General features: G+C 37.9%; 1 protein-coding gene and 1 long non-coding RNA gene across 5 annotated transcripts in view; one reads left to right on the forward strand and one right to left on the reverse strand.

Annotated features, from left to right (window-relative positions):
• Positions 1–20,629, reverse strand: part of LOC134657883 (uncharacterized) — a 485,626-nt gene that overhangs the window by 206,366 nt on the left and 258,631 nt on the right. The window lies entirely within an intron of this gene.
• LOC134657799 (A disintegrin and metalloproteinase with thrombospondin motifs like) overlaps positions 1–20,629 on the forward strand; it is a 231,981-nt gene that overhangs the window by 60,088 nt on the left and 151,264 nt on the right. The gene's annotated exons all lie outside the window — the stretch shown is intronic.

Raw genomic sequence — 20,629 nt, forward strand, 5'->3', positions numbered from 1 at the left:
TTTTCTATGACAGCTGCAGCAAAAAAAAAGAGTTATTATTAAAAAAAAAGAGTTATTATTTTAAAAAAATTGAGTTATTATTTAAAAAAAAAAAGAGTTATTATTGTAAATGAAAACATACCTCTTTCAATCAAGATGATCGGAACTTGTATCTTTAAAAAAAATAAAGCAGTTGTATTATACTCATAAGATGACTGCTAGCAGTCATCTTATGAGCCTATAGACAAATCATTCAAATGACATTGCTTTAGATATCACTGTCAGTCATTTAATTGACACATTTAAGTGCTGGAGTAGAAAAAGGTTAATATAAGCATGTCCAGATAGATAGATACTAGTAATAATTTTGAAATTTTGAAAATTAAAATAGTATAAAATATTAAACTAAACTAAATTATGTTAAATGCCATGCCGAGTTAACTTGGTCCGACTCTAGATGTTGAGCAAATGTCACTTCAATTCTGAAAACTGTCAACATTTTCTTAACCTACTTAAAAATCATGGTATAACTATAGATAACGCCATATTATATTGGCTAGGGGTCACAAAACCGTGCGTATTTTAGAAAGCGGTTTTTCGGCTTTTGTGAAATAGCAAAACCGGGTTTCCGGTTTTTTCGGTGATTTCGATTTTACTTACGTATAATTTGTAAAATAAGCAATAGCATAGGATCAATGCTTTAATGTTCAGTCTTCCACGACATTTATATTTACTTTATTTTTACCAAGACTATTAAATTCCATCAATAAAGCTTTTAACAAACATGGTCATTACCTCATGATCAGCAATTCTAAAACAGAATGCCTAAGCAAAATATTACGTGACAACGGTGGTGACATAGTCCTCCATCAGGAAACACACACCGCTGATGATACTCAACTCGCTAAACGAGGTAGGTAAATTACCGGGATTTGATTTGGTAGCGGCGACTATATCAGCTGAGGATATAGGAAATCTAATAGGGAAGGCGATAATGGACTGGGCACTCTGGGCAGGTAGTAGCAACACTGTCTTAACCGTTTCTAACAAAGGCAAAGGAGCGTTCAAATCAGCTGGATGGAGAAGTGACCACCACCCGGACCCCAGTGGCCGCCGAACACTACGTGCTAGTGAATTTCCCACACTCTCAACACCGCCCAGTATTAGTCATAGGTCTGAAAATACCAATGGTTGGGTCGTATCCTGCCTAACACCACCTCGCGGAACGCGGAAGGTTGCTTATGCTGATGACCTGGCCTTTGTGACACAAGAATACAGCTTGAAAAAGGACAAAATACCCTGGAAAAGGACCTGGATCTATTAGACGACTTTTTCTGCCTGTGGCGTTTGTGCCCCAGCACTTCCAAGACTGAGGTGCTGCTTTCACCTGTGCAACAAACTGGCCAAGGAGCAAGGAGCTGAATTCAGAGTAATCTTATCCGCCACAACTTCCTTCCTAAATATCTCGGAATCACCCTGGATAGAAGCCTCAACTTCAAGGAGCACCTAAGCAGCCTATCTGTAAAACTAAAGACCCGGAAGACAGCGTAGGGATGAACGTATACGCTTTGGGCAAATAGATAACGTTGGAAACTACATAAAACCATATTGCAGGGCAGTGTATACACCGGACCCAACCAAGATAAGAGCGCCTATAAGAACACTGGCACAATTAGTTCGTATAGTGTATTGTATTGTTCTAAAAATAATAGCAGACTCTGAAGTAATTGTTGCTCATTTTATCAAAGTTAAAACCCGGTTTTGGCAATTGGCTGAAAATCCGGTTTTTCCGGTTTTTTCGATTTCGGTGAAACCGGGTTTGGGACGCCTAATATTGGCAGAACATTATGTATAGTTTATCATTAATCATTCCTACATTTACAGAATTTGGATAGAGCTAAGTATAATAAATAATTTAATCACAATCAGATACCAGAATCAACTGGGCGAAAACAAGTAAAATCACTGAAATAGTGGAAATTGCTCTATTTAATTACGTACGAAAGATGGTACTTTGATGCCGGCCCAGATGATTACTTTGAGAATCTCAAGGTTTTATTTTGTGTATTTTGATAGAAGTCCTCTAGTTACCAGAAGATTGACAAAAAAAATCAACTCCCACATCTAAAAATATATAAACGGAACACATATTGACGCAAGATGATACTGCAATATTTACACAGTTTATATGCTAACTATTACATCGCTGCCGATGTTTCTTCTTTTCAACCATTGCCTAGGTAAATGAACAGTCACCAACACAATACTTATAAAACACGTCTTTTTCCATAGCTTCCTGCGAAGTTTTGCAATCGCCATGATTATCATTGATTATGTGTGTCCGTCACCTAGTTGCCCACACGGCGACGCGGTAAGTCTTGCAATGTGTCGACAGTGTCTGTTAACTGACAAAACATAAACCTTATTGCAAGTATATAAGGTTCATCGATGATCAATCAAAAATGTTGCTGTTTGTAGGAGCTCTGCTGTTTTTGGTTAACGATATTTAGCTTCAATTATGATGTGTTTTGCATCACTTGCGAAGTGGAGTAGTTTGAGTTACCCAGACGGTTGGTAAAGTACTGACGGGTCAAATACATTTAGAGAAGGTCACTTCCGTGGATATTACATTGGTACATATATATCACGAATTTCTTATTTGAGTCTTAAGTTCTAGTTTAAAAAATGTATCCCGCTTGTAAGGGTGCATACAATTTGCTTAGATTCCTTTAACTTTGAGACGTGTACAGGAAGGAAGTACGAGTTAATCATACCTACATAACATGTGTATATCCCAGATAGCGCACGATTGAGGAATAGTAGAGGCGCTTCACTTGCCCCCCATGCTCCCGCGCCTGTTGATGTACGGAACTGCGCATACCCTATCGCTTGCGCAACTCAAAATCGGATGTCGAGCGCGAAATGTAGTGAAACGAAGGTTTTGTAGCATCACCCTCAATTTTAGGTACTTTCTACATGTTATCTAATTTAATCAAGGGTAATATTATCCACCTCATTCAGAATTTGGTCTGTCTTTACTAGGGTTCAAAACCCATGAAAAAATGGACGCTATCATATTTACTTACTTGCTGCTGTGGCGCCAACACCAAAGACTGCCATGGTTGTCTGTCCGAAGCCATTTCTGTCCAGTCGACGGCGCCGAGTTCGCTAAGGTCTTTTTGCACTTTTTCTCACCAGCGGTACCTAGTTATGCCCCACTTAAATGTTAAGGGAGTAAGTGTAAGGCCTGAGTGGACGCTCGAAGCGGAGCATTCGGCGGGGCGTACAGCGTGGCGTCGGGCTCATAAGTGATTTGAGCAGCGTGCACTAAGGCCGCTCCTATACGTTTGCATTTGTTTAACATGCACGCCGCACGCCCCGCCCCGCTGCACGCCCAACTCGAGCGTCCACTCAGGCCTTACACTAGAAATAACGCATTTATTTGCGTGCGTTAAATTATCATTATCTTGTTGTGTATTCCTACACATATACTCTAACATAAATTATTCCTAAAATAGTCAGAAATGTAAATGACAACTGCATACAGAAAAATTGTGGAGGTGTGAAGTAAATGCATTACTTCACTTAGTCAACGAGTGAGTCGCATACATACGTACAGACAGACATACATATATAAATACAATGCTCTGCCTACGCGTCGTCGGTGTTTGACTAATAAGTGTTTTGGTATGTTCCAGTTGTGACTTTGAAATTACATTTCTTTATTGTTGGAGGACTTTTATTAACAACAACTATTTAAAATTAAATACAACTTAAAAACTTAATCTAAAAATAAATAATATTATACTTAAAATAAACCTAGTTAAAAATTAAACAATAATAGAAAAAATACCCACCTATGAAAAGTCCCCCAAGTCCGTGCCCTGCGGAAGGGTCCCCATGAGGATGGCTACATTACCCCGCTGGATGGCTAATTAATTTATGTATGTATGTATGTATGTCACTTTTATGCATGGATTAGTCTTACTTTATTATTATTTATTTCTTTGACATTTAATATTTTTCGAAATTAAAATTATGTATAAGTTAAAATCCTATATTGTACACCCTAGCTGGGTATCATGTACCTACTTGCCAAATGTAAGACCAAACGTACAAATGAACATGATTACAATGGAATAAATGATATGATATGATATGACTTTATTGCACATAAACAGGTTTACATAAAACGGACAAAAACAAAACAAAAATAAGAATGTTATGTACAAAGGCGAACTTATCCCTAAAAGGGATCTCTTCCAGCTAACCTTTGAGAAAATGCGAAAGGATCAAACACTAACAGGTGAAAGACAATTACACGTTTGAGCCGATGTGGGGAGACCTTCTCGTCTTGGAGACCTGGAAATCATGCAATTATCCAGGGAGCTAGAAGCGTCGCATTGATGTTACGGGTGACCAGAGGGCTGGCGGCCTAGCCAAGGTGACAATCGCATGCGCTTCTCCATCGAATCGCTTTGTGTCTCTCTATCACTCTTCAATATTAGTGTGACAGTTGCGTTTCGTTCGCTACGTACCGATAGCGATTGACATATTGTCTACGGGGCCTAGTTCCTTCTTTGCCCAGCGAATTGAAAATGGCACCCTACCATCTAGCGCGCTATTTTTTAAATCACAAAACTATACATAATTATTTAACCTTTTGAGCCATTAAGTGAAATCAAAATCTGACATATTTAGAGAGAAGCTATTACTTATCTCGATATCAAAACATGCGCCAAGCAAAATATGGCTATAATGTACCGAACACTCAGACCGTGAGTTATGTAATCCGGTGAACTTTGTAAAAGGGGGTCAATGCTAAAGTGCAGTGTGGAACTGACTCATTACATCTCGCCACTTTCTATCTAGACAATAGAGCAAAACGGTACAAAAATAGATTATGTCAGGTTACTGTTGTTACTAATTCGAAGATAATGATGCATTTTTGGAAATGATTTTCTAATTGGGAGTTGTATTATAGCTGATTTTCGGTGAAAGAAAATTTGATGTGTCTTAATTGAGGGTCTGCCGTCTTAGCCAAGGTGACAATCGCTATCGCTTCGCCATCGAATCGCTTCGTGTCTCTTTATCACTCTTCCATATTAGTGTGATAGTAACAGTTGCGTTTCGTTCGCTACGGAGCGTTAGCGATTGGCATGTTGGCTACGGGGCCTGATCTGTGAGATGGTTATACTTAATTTACAGTAGGTAAATAAACTGATTTAAACTTTCACGAATTTTACACATTATTAAATTGTACAACGGGACTTAATCGCGTATCTAAGTTTCGCGTAACGTGGGAGGTAAATTTTAAAACTTAGATACGTGATTAAGTCCCCTTGTACAATTTAATAATGGGTAAATATTAAACTATTAATTACTATTTATTTTACACGTAATGTTTATCATTTAACTAGTTAATACCAGTCATTATCTACTCTTATTATTACAATCAAACGATTCAAACCAAAGAGTACTATAATATTTTTATTTTTCTTTTGCGGTATGTACAAATTTTACAAATTTTGAATCTACTTCCGGATGATTACAGATACAGTGTTGCCAACGTGGGTGCGGGGATTGCCATATAAAAAAAGCAGTTTCGTGTTCAATGATAAAGATGTCGCCAGTTTAAAAAAACGGGCATTCTAAGCGACTGTACCCCCCCCCCCCCCCTTATTCAAACTCAAAACAATGACATAATTTGGACATAATGATTTCGTAACTCCTTTCCTTCATGTTGCAATTGAGATTTTGACAGTGACAGCTGTGATGAATGTCTGTTGTGCAATGTGGAAGGAAAGTATGGCGTTATTCGATTAAAATATAATTAAGGAAGGAAGATATGGTGGTATGTAATGTAAATTTTGTTACAGACGTTGTAGAATAATTTAATTAAGATGTGGACGTAAAGCGAGAAAATTAGAAGATAGCAAAATATATGGGGCGCCGCGCGAAACTCGTGTTTACAATTAACCTCAATTACTCTGAAAATATACTTCTCTTTAAAATTTTGATCGTTATAATCTCTTGCCTATGTTACTAGCTATTTATACCAAAATTATACTGATATAGTATTACTATTCAGGCTAACAATATAGAACTGAAAATTAGTAATAATAGTAGTTTCCGTATTTTTTTCTAAATACTGAGCCATCTTTAATGTTTTAAGGTTTTGGTTGGAGTCTGTTCTTGAAAATATAGTCTAGATTTAGTGTTTTTTTCTAAAGTAATTAAAACTGCTGATAGATACCTACGCCAAAAATATTTTATTTTTTGTGGATAATTTCTGAAATGAAAAAAAAAAATGAAAAATTCTTTAACTTAATTGATGTTCTCTAAAATGGGAGTTGAGAATGTTAAAATATGCCGAAAGGTTTACAATCGTAGATTTTACCACTGCAACCTTTATAATGCAGCACGAGGGCTCTAAAATGGCGCTTTGTCCGCCGTCGACATTATTTAAATGAAATGAAATAAAAATGCTATATGAAGTACGAGTTTAGAATCAAGCTAGGAAATGATAATTTACAGAAATAAAGACTAAGTTCAATGTGGGCAAATTATCTATAACGGAAGATCGTTTATAAGCTTTGTCGTCGCTTTTAACCCTTGCGTTTGTGCATATACTCCACTTAGGAAAGAAAGACCAGAAGAAGGGAAAGTGAGTCTTATTTTCTGACTATATCTTAAAATTCTTAAATAAATGTTTTTTTTTTTAATTTCAGGTAAGTAGCTGAAGCTGAATGAGGCACCCCGATCCGGTCTAAACGTGTGGTACCTATTACTTGTCACAAATGTGGTTTAAAAATACTGGCATCAAACATTACACGTCGTGGGCCGTGGCTAAGACGTGTACCTAAACAAAGAAGGAAGTGATGGATAGATTCATCAAGATTCGGATAATTATACGATACACAACAGCAACGTCGGCATCGGCCAGACCTATCGGAGTAATATTACTAAAGGTCATAAGTTAGAATATTATTTAATTACACAAACGTTTCTACCGCGACATAATTTCATTGTTTTTACCTTAAATTCAGCTGAGTTGCACCAGCTGTGGTCTCGGAAGTTGGAATCTTGTTCGACGCGGTCCATTCTTAACCGACTTCAACATTTCAAAGTAGGACGCTATCAATACCCTAACCTCTCCGCCCGCGAATAAAAATTTGCCAAGACAGATGCGATTTTAATTTGTCAAAATAAAGATGCAAAATACAATGGAACGGGAGGACTTTTTATAGGTCTCTGGGCGGCTAGAGTATAAAGTAGATGGCATTTTAAGCTTTGTAATCCATACTAATATTATAAATGGATAAGTGTGTCTGTCTGTCTGTTACCTCTTCACGCTTAAACAGCGGAACCGATTTAGTTGAAATTTGGTATGGAGATAGTTTGAGTCCCGGGGAAGGACATAAGCTAGTTTTTATCCCAAAAATCACCCTTTAAGGGGGTGAAAACGGGGGTGGAAGTTTGTATGGAGAATCGTTAAAAAGCAGATTGGGTAAAAATAAGCTACCCAAATTACTAACTCCACGCAGACGAAGTCGCGGGCAAAAGCTAGTATAATTATGGTCTATAATGTAATGTAAGGCGCCATCTTACGGCCCCCGTCAAGATCGTGCGACTCGTTTCAAAACTTATTGTTTGTCGTGTAATTACCGCGTTGGGCAACGACACGTCGCGAAGGTTGTTCATAGGAAGCTCGGAGCTAGATACCTCCCACTAGATCCCGCGTTACGGCATCTTCAAAAACTGTGTATTATCTGCAACGATACGTTGCGAAGCTGGGAAGGTTGTTCATAGGAAACTCGGAACTAGATACCTCCCACTAGATCCCGCGTTACGGCATTTTCAAAAAATGTGTATTATCTGCAACGATTCGTTGCGAAGGTTGTTCACAGGAAGCTCGCAAACCTTCCACTAGATCCCGCGTTACGGCATTTTCAAGTGCGAAGTTTGTTTCACAGGAAGCTCGGAAACCTCCCACTAGATTCCGCGTTACGTCATTTTCAAAAAAACGTCGCTAAGGCTCATTACTTCCCTATATAATAATATTAAAGTGGATAAAAAAAGTCTGAAAGCTGACTTTAAGCTCCTTAGCCATAACGACGATGCAATCAGGATAAACGCTAAGGTTAGAGAGTGATCGAACATTCGTTGTCATTGACGTAAGTCAGGGGGCCTAGCCAAGATGCAATCGTTGATGAAAAACGCCGATTAAAACTTAAATAGGTAATGTATGCGACTTTACGAAGTCGCGGTATATACGTTTCGAGCGAATCTGGAAATAGTGACACCCAGCGATATTATCAATTGACAGCTAAAATTATCTAACGATTCCGAAATGCTATATCTAGCGGTAAGGACTGATCTGTAGAACATTACCTTCTTTGCTGCAGTCGGTTATGGGGGACGATGTCTCGCTGGGGTCTGAATGACCGCGAATTCGTTTCTCACAATGTTTTAGTTCTGAAGACCTTGTTTTAAATGACTTCCGAAAATACTTATTTATCAGTGGCTTAATATTAAATTATGATGTGAGATATTGCAAAAATAGAACGGACTAGTTTCTACTGCGTTTCGTCTGAGTGGACCATAGACTAGGAATCCTCTAGACGGAGTTTAGAGCGATTATTTCATGAAACCGATGCTGCCAAAAATACTGGGGTGCGGGGGACGAGGTGAGCGAGTCCCGTGCCGTGATTGGGTATATTTGTGGCAGAGGGGGTAGCGTTACTATGCTCAGTCTAGAGGATGTCTTGTCTGTGGAGTGGACTTATCTCCTCCTATATGATGATTGATGAAAATTACCCTTGTCCTTTCTCGGGACTCAAACTATCTCCATATCAAATTGTATCTATATCGGTTCAGCGGTATAAGCGTTACGAGGTAACAGACAGCCAGCAGGCGTATTATGGATTGCTTTATCCACGTGATAAAATAACTGTCACTTTTTAACTCCACGGGATAGAAAGTGACGAACACCGTTTTATCACGCTGTCACGTAGACAAAAACGACCATCATATCCGTACTGATTTACTGTCGCATTTAAATTCAAATTTGGATTCCTTTTTGCAAAGTATGCACTTATATGGCTAATTCCGTCATAGGGACTATTCCGTCTACTAGGGTTTTTCTCGAACAACGAACAAAATTGATAATTGCTTTTAGTTTCAACAATCAAAAGCAGATGTTTTTTCCTTCGATTGAAAATCTAAGAATTAAGGCCTGTGCACACCGGCTTGCGTGTGCGTGACGTGCACATGCGCGTGCGCTAAAATGTTGGAGCCGCACACGCACACGTCACGCAAGCGGTGTGCCGTCTCTCATAAGGATCTTTATACTACAACGCTGCACGCGCACGGGCACGTCACGCACACGCAGCCGGTGTGCACAGGCCTTTATACGCTCGTGGACAGAATTAGCCACATTGACCTTAGCTTTCTTAGAATTTCTTATTCTTACTTAACTGATATGTCTATTATAAGTACTCAGTTTACGACTGACTAAATGTCAATGAAAAATATTGACATTGTCATATAACTAACAGCAGGATTCTAAGTAAGTAGTGACTTGCGCATGGACATGACCCTCTGTTTATTTGTAGGTAAACATGTCAAGTGTTCTTACTTAAATCTCGTAGAGCATGACGTTTTAAGGCGGAGGCTCTTAGTAAAGTGATAGCAGTACCTCTAGTTTAAATTTCTTTTCATAGCGTGACGTGACGTGCGTCAAGTCTAATTTTCTAAGGGGTTTTGAGTTTCCATAACGACCCGCTGGGCGCGCTGTTCAAAATCCCATACAAAATGAGACTTAACGCGTACGTCACGTCACGCTATCGAATAAATTTACACTAGGGGGTTCTGGACTTTACAAATAGTCACGATAAACGCGTTTCAAGATTAATTCTTTATTAGGTGCGCACTGCCACTCCACATTAGTTTACTGCATAATAAGCTTAATGAGCAAAAATTAAAAAAAAAAAAACAATTCTATAGACGCTTTCGCCGATCATCCCCAAATATCTGAACACGCCTCTATTGTCAGGGCGTTAGAGTGCGTGTTCAGATATTGTGAACACCCTGGCCGCTCCGATATATCTGATAGCGACTGTACATAGTGTCAATGTTTACTTGTTGGACCAGCAATGAATTGTCAATGTCGGGTGTCAATTGTCCTCATGGTAATAGGTGACAGTTAGCAACATGTGGCTCCTCAGGGATCCTTTTCTGATAGAAAGCCATATATGATGTCGCATCGATACCTTTCAGCCAGCGGGCGCAGCATGGTTCCATTTTTATCGCCTGTCACTATGCCCGTCACTTTTGCACTTACTTGTTAGAACGTGACAGGCATGGTGACAAGCGATAAAAATGCGACCGTGCTACCGCCGCAGGAACAGTCTTCATTTGCTACACTAGTGCAGTAATTACAGTCATTACGAAACGATTTCGCTTCTAATTGAGGCTTCCTCCGGCTGACCAACTAAAAACTAGAATATCAGTTCCTTTTCCCTTGAAATAGACACACGGTTACACTGTACGGATATGATGGTCGTTCTTGTCAACGTGACAGCGTGATAAAACGGTGTTCGTCACTTTCTATCTCGCGGTATTAGAAAGTGACAGTTATTTTATCACGTGGATAAAGACATCCATAATACGCCCGTAGGACAAAACTTCTATTATATGTTCATATCATATATTTGACCATCTCCTAGCCTAGTCGGTAACCCTAAGGAAAATGATGATGATAAAAACTATCATAGGATAGATCCATTCTCGGGCCTCAAACTATCTCTATATCCATACCAAATTTTATCTAAACAGGTTCAGCGGTTTAAGCGTGAGGTTGAGAGGTAACGGACAGACAGACAAATAGACAGAGTTTCTGTCTTTCGTTTTGCAATGCGTATTTATTATTATTTAAGTAACCATTTAAACTTGTAAGTAACCAATTGTTTCAATTGTTGGATATTTTTGGATATTTCAATGAAATAAATTTTATCTTATCTATTTATAATACCTATTAGTAGGTATATCGTCGCATAGTACTTACAGCACAAGTCTTATTCAGCTTACTGTGGGACTAGGTCGATGTGTGATATTTATTGTCTCTTTATTTATCTTTTGTCTTAAGTTAGGGTTTTTTACAATATGGATACAAAATTAAAATATAAAGACACTTACAAAAACAATATAAAAAATATTATAAACACATTATAAAAAAACCTAACCTAGGGTGCCGCCGGCAGCGGGGCAAGGCCCAAGCTGCCGGTGGTCAGGGCCGCAGAGAGAGGAACCGGCGGACTATCCGCGCCGTGTCCAAGATCACCGCCTTCTGCATCTGGCCCTTGATCCAACCACCTAGCGAGAGTCTCTCAAGATGTTGGTCGAGACTCTTCGCTATTAGACCGTTCGCTGAAACAACTATCGGGACAATGATCGTCGAATCAACATCCCATATGGCGGTTATCTCGTGACCAAGTCTAGGTACTTACTGGACTTGTCCTTCTCGGCTTTCACGAGATTCTCATCATGGGGGATGGTGATGTCAACGAGCACGGCCCGGCGTTGCGCTCGATCTATTATCATAATGTCAGGCTTATTGGCTACAATAGTCCTATCAGTGATGATAGATCGATCCCAATAGAGCGTGGCACGACCATTCTCGAGAACTGGCGCAGGTGAATACTTGTAGTACGGTACTTCGCGGTCCACAAGACCGTATAGAAGAGCAAGCTGCTGGTGAATAATCCTGGCTACGAGATTATGTCTGTGCAAGTACTCGCCGTTAGCAAGATGAGAACAACCGGAAATGATATGCCTGAGTGACTCTCCGGGACGGCGGCATGCCCGACAAATGTCGACTATTGTCGACCGTACCGTCCTTCAGGATATATTTCCGATAGTTGTTCGTCATCGTTACTTCGTCCGCAATTGCACAGGCAAAACCCTCGGTTTCTCCGAAGAGGTCCCCGAATCGTAACCAGTTCACCGACGCGAGCAGGTCCACATCGGGTCCCGTGAGGGCCTTGTAGAACCGCCCGTGTAGCACCTTACTCTCCCATGCCGCCTTGCGATCCGCAGTACTTAGTACCACAGGTTTGCGCCAGTTCTCGTTTGCCAAGGAGAGCGGCGTGAGGTTCCTGTCTACTGCCACCACATCACGATGCATCCCACACTCGTTGTTAAGGAAATAATTCCTGAGATTGTACACCTCGCGGTTGTGGAGATATTTATTATTATTATTATTTATTTTGTTGTTCTATTAATGCTTTATTGAGTAAAATACTTGTTTGACGCGGCATTCAAATATTTCACAAAAACAGTTGTTTTTTACCCGAGAATCAGGTCAAAGGTCACAGATAATTTAAAATTGCAACTAAAAAGTTCAACCTTATCTAATATCCAAAGGTCGTTCAATAACAGAGATTTTTTTGTGAAATCAATCGAAACCCAATGCCCCATAAAGCTAGATTTCATAAAGGTTACCTAATTTTAATTTCTTGGTGGCACTGTCACGTACAAAATCGTACAATTGACTGATTATAAATGATAAATCGTGATCGGTAATGCGTTTTTCACATTGCCATGGGACGTTTTTGGATACAATTTTACATGTAACTCGAAGTTTGTGCAGAAAAATATAATTAAACAAGCAACAACGGTTGCACTCCGGGAGTGCCTATAGAAGTGAAAACTCACCTCACTATGTTACCGACGCTCGGTAACACGATACATACGTTAGCGGAGGTATTCTATTTATTTATTATATATTATTATCATTCTCAAATATGACATGTTTATTTACATACTGCCATGACAACGTCAAATTATTTGAACATAGGTAAAGAGTCTTGAAAAGGAGTCCGCAACATAAATGTCAAATAACATTGAGTTTTTCTTTATTGATTTAAATGCCATTTAAATTATGAGTGGCCACCTTACAGGGCTTACGGTCACGTGATCGCCTTACGCCCCTTACGATCACGTGATGGCCTTACGCTGTCTCGAGTTTATCATTTTTTCCCCACCTCAAAAACTGCCCAGCGCCGCTAAAGAAGTTTTCACTTCAATAAAATCACAGACTGCGTAACATACGAAATTTATCAGTAATAGTAATGAAAGTTTTTTCATAATTTCTCTATATCTCGCCAGGCTTAGAGTAAGAAAATTCAGTTTTTGATTAAATCACCAAAAAACGACATTCGTACCATTCCTTGAACCTGAAAGTATAATTTGCCATACTTTTTATTATGCCTTCATTTTTTTAAAGCTATGTACTGAACCATTCATTCGTACGAAGCGATTCTTATCTGTCTCAAATATTTATTAATTTTATAATTATGTAAGTCCTACTTATAAAGTCTAAGGGTAAATCGGGCCCCCCAGATAGACAGCTGAAATATTTCTCGTCGTTTAAATTTTCTGATAAACTGTACTTGGGTTCTGCTCAGCAGCAGAAGTTTCTAAGCGGGCGAGGTGTTCAAAATGATATTGACGCGACTTTATTGTTAAGAGAATAAGAAAGTGTCGAGGTGATTTTGAACACCTCGCTCGCTTAGAAACTTGTACGTACTGCCGACTGTACCTACCTACATTTATTATTATCGTCCTTGTCCTCCTGTCCTTACGGACATTAAATTACATCTCCAGCTTCTAGTCTCATCCTATGAGCTCGAGGCCGATTCAAAATTACATTCTGACATCATTTAGATATCATTTTAACATCAAAGTGTCATTTTAACGTCAGGCCTTATTTCCATCTCTATTTGAGGTCAGTTCTCCTAACCCTTAGTCTCCAGAGTGATCTTTTCTGGGTTCGTATTGGTGTTTTTGAGGTCTTTCTTTCTGACAGACATCCATGTATACTTACTTCGAGATATCCTGCGATGCCTTGGCATCGGTTCAAGTAATACCGATAGCAATATCAGTTACACAATAAATCCCCTAGTTTAGGCTTACAGTTATAGAAAGCGAGCAGAAACAGATTCTAATGCAATTTGTTTGCTATTTAAAGTTGCGCAATGTTCAGCCGTTTCAAGTTTTTTGTAATCTGTTAATTTTGTGTCTTCCGTTGCATTGATAATTGGCGTTTGTCGTTAATTAATGATGAAATGTTGTAAAAAAATTAAGAAATTGTACAAATTGAATATTGGGGTCGTAAAGTTGACTCTTTGGTATCGAAATGTTTTCTAAATGTAGTTATAAAACGGATAATTTAGGATTCCCATCCGCTTCCCGTCAGGCGGCTAGTCTGCTCGTTTGCTGACTATCACATAAAAAACATACATACCTACTTAATATATTATTGTATGAATACTTTTTATACAGTGAGCCATTTCGTTCATAAAGTGGCCATCTAGGTACTTTTGCGACTAGGTATACGTTAAAATAGGATGTCCAATATTTAGCACTGAAAATTACTAGATATGTATTTACATTTATTTTGTAGAAAAGTCACAGCTTTCTTAAAATTAGGTTGAAAGCGCCATCTATTTGTGGGGTGCCAACGATATGGTTCAGTTTGCCCTTATATTGTTTTTATTGCAATTTTTCGGTAGAACGATTCCGTTTTTGGATAATTTTGATCCCTGTAGGGTCAAGGAGGGAACAGCGACTTGGTAGGAAAAGGCCGGGTACAGTAGCTCACTTAACTTAATTTCAACAAGAGAGAGGTGATATTTGGGTGACTGAACCACTGATTGAGCTAAGCCACTGTTTGCGCCTTGACCCTACTATACAGGGTGGCCCATTTAGATCGGTCAGTATGGGAAAATCTGAAACTATAAGACATACGACGATCTCTTCTTAGGAACCATGTCATCGATTTTAGTAACAAGAAAAACTGCATTCATACATTAAAAAAAATGTGTACTCAGCTCGGGAATCGAACCCGGACGTTTTGAAAAAAAAAAATCTAAAATTATTTCTATTTAGATATCGATTGTGTAGGTCTTAAGCAGTAAATGTTACTATGAAACATGATGTCTGAAATGAATAAAATGCATTGTATTCATATCCTTTAATTTATTTTAGTATGTTTTCGAAATGGCCACCATTTTTTTCAAAACATTTTACATAAAAAAAAATTAAATGTATGAATGCAGTTTTTCTTGTTACTAAAATCGATGACATGGTTCCTAAGAAGAGATCGTCGTATGTCTTATAGTTTCCGATTTTCCCATACTGACCGATCTAAATGGGCCACTCTGTATTGCCATATTTTATCACTATGACCCAATTATAAAATTAATGCTCACTTCCGATATACTTGGACGTACATTTCGACGATGATTCATTAAAAATAAATACTTACAAGTAATTATACCACGAACCAAACGTTTACATAATTATGAGGAAGAATTCACTGAACTGATCTTGGATTCTAAAGACATAATTGTTATCTTCACTAATTCATTAGATCCTTGACATTCTGTAACTTTTGGACTTCCGCGCCGAACTGTTTGTTATACTGAAAGGTTTTACAAAAAATATAATAAATACCTACATTAAAATATTGTATTTTATTGTTCAGTGTAGGTACAAGTGAGATAAAATGTTTATTAGATACAAACTTGAAGTCTGCTACAATTTTGTATCTAATAAACATTTTAATTATGTTATTACAGTGAATAGGTCAGTGGTTCTTAACCTTTTCAGTCCGGTCACCCCTATGACTAACTAGGGAACCTGATTTTACCCCTCCTCCCAATGGTAATAAAAAAATAAACACGTTTTATAAAAATAAAACGTGCACGTTTGTTGTATTGTTATATTAGGTTAGCTTATTACCCCCGTAAAATACCAGTTTTACCCCCACGGGATTAATTACCCCCAGGTTAGGAACCACTGGAATAGGTCCACCAACAGGTCGACCAATCGCTCTATCAACATTGCAGTAACTTTTTTCAATAGTATGCTTTTAAACGTATTATAAGATGTAATTTTTTTTAAGATGTGTCCCGCCGAGTTTGTTGCCGGTCCCTTATTGGGATACCCTCCTCCAATTGAGGGGGGACTTAAATCTTCTCGGGGCAGAGGTGTAGGGTTGGAGCCGGTCTACCTAGCTTTATTTGACGTTCATAAGCGCATTGTAATTATGCCTACTTGAATAAACTATCTTTTATCTTTATCTTTATCTAATATTAAATTAGTAATTTTAGAAATATAAGCACAAAAGTATTTCTGACATTTGACTGCCCAAATTGCAATAATATGCGCAACAAGACAAGACATCCTTCATGTGGTTTAGATTTTTATTGTTTGTAGACATATTAGTGACGTCTTTACATACATTAGTTTCATGGAACTGTTGCCACTTACGTGCGTAAAAGAGCAACTGTTATGTGAAACACAAACATCTTAAGTACTGTTAGATTGTTTTGGACTTACGACCATTTATTATTAGTTAAAAAAAATACACATCGTTCCTTAGAAAATGTGACTGATACGGAATTGTTTCTAATTGGCGAATGATCTTGAAATTGTCTATGTGATAGTGATATTTATATGACTGTGTCTTTGCTACATTAATTGACGTGGACTTTTTTTAAAATGATTCTGGGTCTTATTTGTTTAATAAGCACAGATATTTTTAAATTAAAGGAAAAATGAAAATAAAAAGTGTACCGCGAACAAAGTTTGTGCGGTACACTAAAAACACCGCTTCGGGCAAGACTCGAACTTGCGACCTTTAGGAATACCGGTCCATTCGCTCTTAACCAATAGAGCTACCGAAGATTACCAGAATCGTGCTCGAATGTATGCCTGCTTGATAAAAAAAGCGGCCAAGTGCGAGTCGGACTCGCCCATGAAGGGTTCCGTATTTAGGCGATTTATGACGTATTAAAAAAAAACTACTTACTAGATCTCGTTCAAACCAATTTTCGGTGGAAGTTTACATGGTAATGTACATCATATATTTTTTTTAGTTTTATCATTCTCTTATTTTAGAAGTTACAGGGGGGGGGGGGGGACACATTTTACCACTTTGGAAGAGTCTCTCGCGCAAACTATTCAGTTTAAAAAAAAATGATATTAGAAACCTCAATATCATTTTTGAAGACCTATCCATAGATACCCCACACGTATGGGTTTGATGAAAAAAAAATTTTTGAGTTTCAGTTGTAAGTATGGGGAACCCCGAAAATTTATTGTTTTTTTTTCTATTTTTGTGTGAAAATCTTAATGCGGTTCACAGAATACATCTACTTACCAAGTTTCAACAGTATAGTTCTTATAGTTTCGGAGAAAAGTGGCTGTGACATACGGACGGACAGACAGACGGACAGACAGACAGACAGACATGACGAATCTATAAGGGTTCCGTTTTTTGCCATTTGGCTACGGAACCCTAAAAAGGCAGAGATATAATTGCACTTTTGTTTTCTATAAATACCTGTAGGTAATCCTGTGTTTTAATACAGACTAATATCATAACCCGTAATTTTTACCGTAGACGACAAACTAATTAATAGATAACATCTCAAGACAACAAATATTTAATTTATATATGAAAAATGTCCGATACGTCCTTTTGAAAATAAAATTGGAAGGTGTTATTACATTGCTACTTTTACGGTTATACGTTAAAATATAAAAATGCAAAGTATTAAGTACAGGTGAGATGTTTGCAAATGTAATACAGTTACGTATCTTTACCTCATGAGACTTGCTAAAACGTAGTAACTGCCTATGAAGGCTTAAATACTTACGCCTATTGAGATGTAGACAAAAATGTGCGAAATATTAAAAGTTTCGCATGTAACCACGTCTTTTACTCTATGATGTAAGTGGAAATGCGAACTTTGCTCGTTTTTTAAGCATTAGACAAGATACACTATCTTGACGTGTCTTTTTATTGAAAAATGTTTAAAAAAATTACTAACTACTATATTTATGAAACCAAAAGAATGTAATGAACATATAATATGCTATATAATTGTTACATATTTGCTGTGACTTCTTTTAATATTATTATAGCTCAAAAAGAGCAAAAATTTATGCACACCCACTGGGACGGAGCAAACTCGAAATTACACGCATCATTTAGGACCAAATTAAAGTATAGTGTGCGGAAAGAGAGGAGTCGTGGAATGTGTGGGGCCCAAATGGAACAGACTGTAGGTATTAAAACGATTTCTAGTTTGCCGGGAATTAATTCCTCAAAACGCTATTTTTGGATCTAACTGACTGGCCTACTCTGATTTCAGCAAATCTAATTATAAAGTGTGTATGTTTTGTAATAAAATATACAATGATACTTAACTTGATGTCTGCTCAGAGCTAAATAAGATTAGCAGGCCACAACGTGACATGCTAAGCACTTAACGTATGCCGAACTCATTAGTACAGTTTTAATAATTAAACACTCTTACATAATTACGTAACCATAATAACCACGCATTTAACTGCTTTCAAACCTTATTGCAATGCAATATAGTCCATTGACTGTGACATAATTGTTGGTTTGAGTACAGCCGCAATCAGATATATCGGAGCGACCTAGGTGCACACAAATATCTGAACACGCCTCTATTGTCAATGCGTTAGAGTGCGTGTTCAGATATTTTTGACCACCTTGGCCGTTCGGATGTATCTGATGGCGACTACACCATCGTCCACACTGGTATTGATAATTCGTAAACTTCATTACAAATAAAATAAGGTCAAAGAGTGTTGCTCTCTACGTAACTATTAAGTACATTAGGTTTAATTTAAAATTTTGCGTTTGGAGGTCATTGACTGGTATGTATAATTAATAAAATACTTTTTTTCTCAGGTAAGTGGAGATAAACGTGTGAACAAGATTTTTTGGGCTAAAGAGGTATGGTATGAGTAACTTTTGCTTACAATTAAACTCACTAAAAAGTAAATACCTATCTGGGAGTGACTGGGAGAGCGAGCTTTACTCGGAAAACATATAAAAACTCAAAAATGCGCGTTTGCACAGATATAAGTATCTAAACCGTTTTTTCGCCCCCCAAAACCCCCATACTTATAGCAAATTATATCGAAATCGTTAGAGCCGTTTCCGAGATCCCCGAAATATATATAAAAAAATATATATATGTCGGAGCGAGACACCAGAAAGACGTATTGCAGCATTACAGTTCATAGTTAGACGCCTGTAAAAGTCGATTAGCAATGTTTGGCTACATATTATTTGCTTGTAACGGAATCATAATGTTGCGTAGAGAGTAACGCCACCATCTATTGGCGTATTGATGAACTAAGATGACAGGTAGAAGGCTTTGGAACGTCAAGAGGGGTATCTTGAGTGAACGTAGGCACGAGCAGGCATTTTTGTCGTTATGTTGGTAGACTGGTCAGGCAGGTTTACCAACTTGAATTGGAGGCGGGAGCGGTTGGCTCCGCCGCTGGAACTGGCTTCGTTCTTCTTGATCGGACCGCGCTAGAGATCGGACGTTAGCCAAGCTCGTGCCTAATTCGCTACGTTCCTGAAGGCTTACACCTGAAGGATTATTCTGAAAGCTTATAGATTCTCACGTTGTTTAACCGTTTTATTCCAAGTGTTATTTTGATTTCTTATGTGCCATTAGAAGCTTACTTTTGTAAAATAAAGATTTGAACGGTTTCATGTGATCTTTTTTATTTTGATTCTAATAATTTTGGAATAGTGATTGGTCGTTTTGATTATTTAGTGCTAAAATATAGTAGGCACTAGTATGGGTAACGAGTCTGAATGTTTATTTCATGCGTTGGTAGCATACCTACTATTTTGGCTGTGAAGTAATACATGTAGGTACTACCCCCACGCGCCCACCGCCATCGGGACCATCCGTCGCCGACATATATAAATAAATATACAAAAATTACTCGTTTAATGGTATTAGATTTTCCTTGCAATCCATGTAAGTCAATTATTATAGTACCTACTGGTGTGGATCGCCCCTATGGGCCCCTATATATCAGAGGAGCACCTTGGTCCAACAGAGTGACGTGTGACATATCTAAATATTTACAGACACTGTCAATACCTATAGTTATGACAACACTGATTATCTCCAATCCGCAAAAATGGGATAGCACAAATAAACATGGATGCCTTAATCTTAATAATATAAACATGTTGTTCCCGTTGAAAAGTCAACATGGGTGGTTTTTGGTAGTGGTCAGAAACAAATCTACACAATCGCAGAATGCGTACAAAGCATTAAAATAAATATTCAGCTAATTATCATCCGAATGAACCTTTCTCGATTGTATACGAGATAAAATAGACTTTACAACCTTCAAATAAAGCTTCATTCAGAATGAGCTCAAGCTGTGAAAAATTACCAATCGTTGCAATTTTTAATCAGTGTACAGTTAAAATGCACCCTACCGCGGAGAGTTATATTGCCATTCAAAATTAAGACGTACATTGTTATAGATAAGGTTTAATTTTTGAATACAAAAAGTTGAGGTTTGATGTAATAATTAAGGCTTTTAAGCTTTAAAAACTGTGTTCGATGTAATTAATGTTTGAATTTGCGAATGCAATAGCTTTTTGATTGGTACATATTTGTGACTCTGTCGATTCATGTTTTGCAATCTTAATTACAAGTTTTATCCAAATTTATAGGATAATTTGGAACGAATTATACCACACAGGCCTTTGTATGTTTCCGTT

This window comes from Cydia amplana, chromosome 21 (assembly GCF_948474715.1).
Source record: "Cydia amplana chromosome 21, ilCydAmpl1.1, whole genome shotgun sequence".
Classification (NCBI taxonomy): domain Eukaryota; kingdom Metazoa; phylum Arthropoda; class Insecta; order Lepidoptera; family Tortricidae; genus Cydia; species Cydia amplana.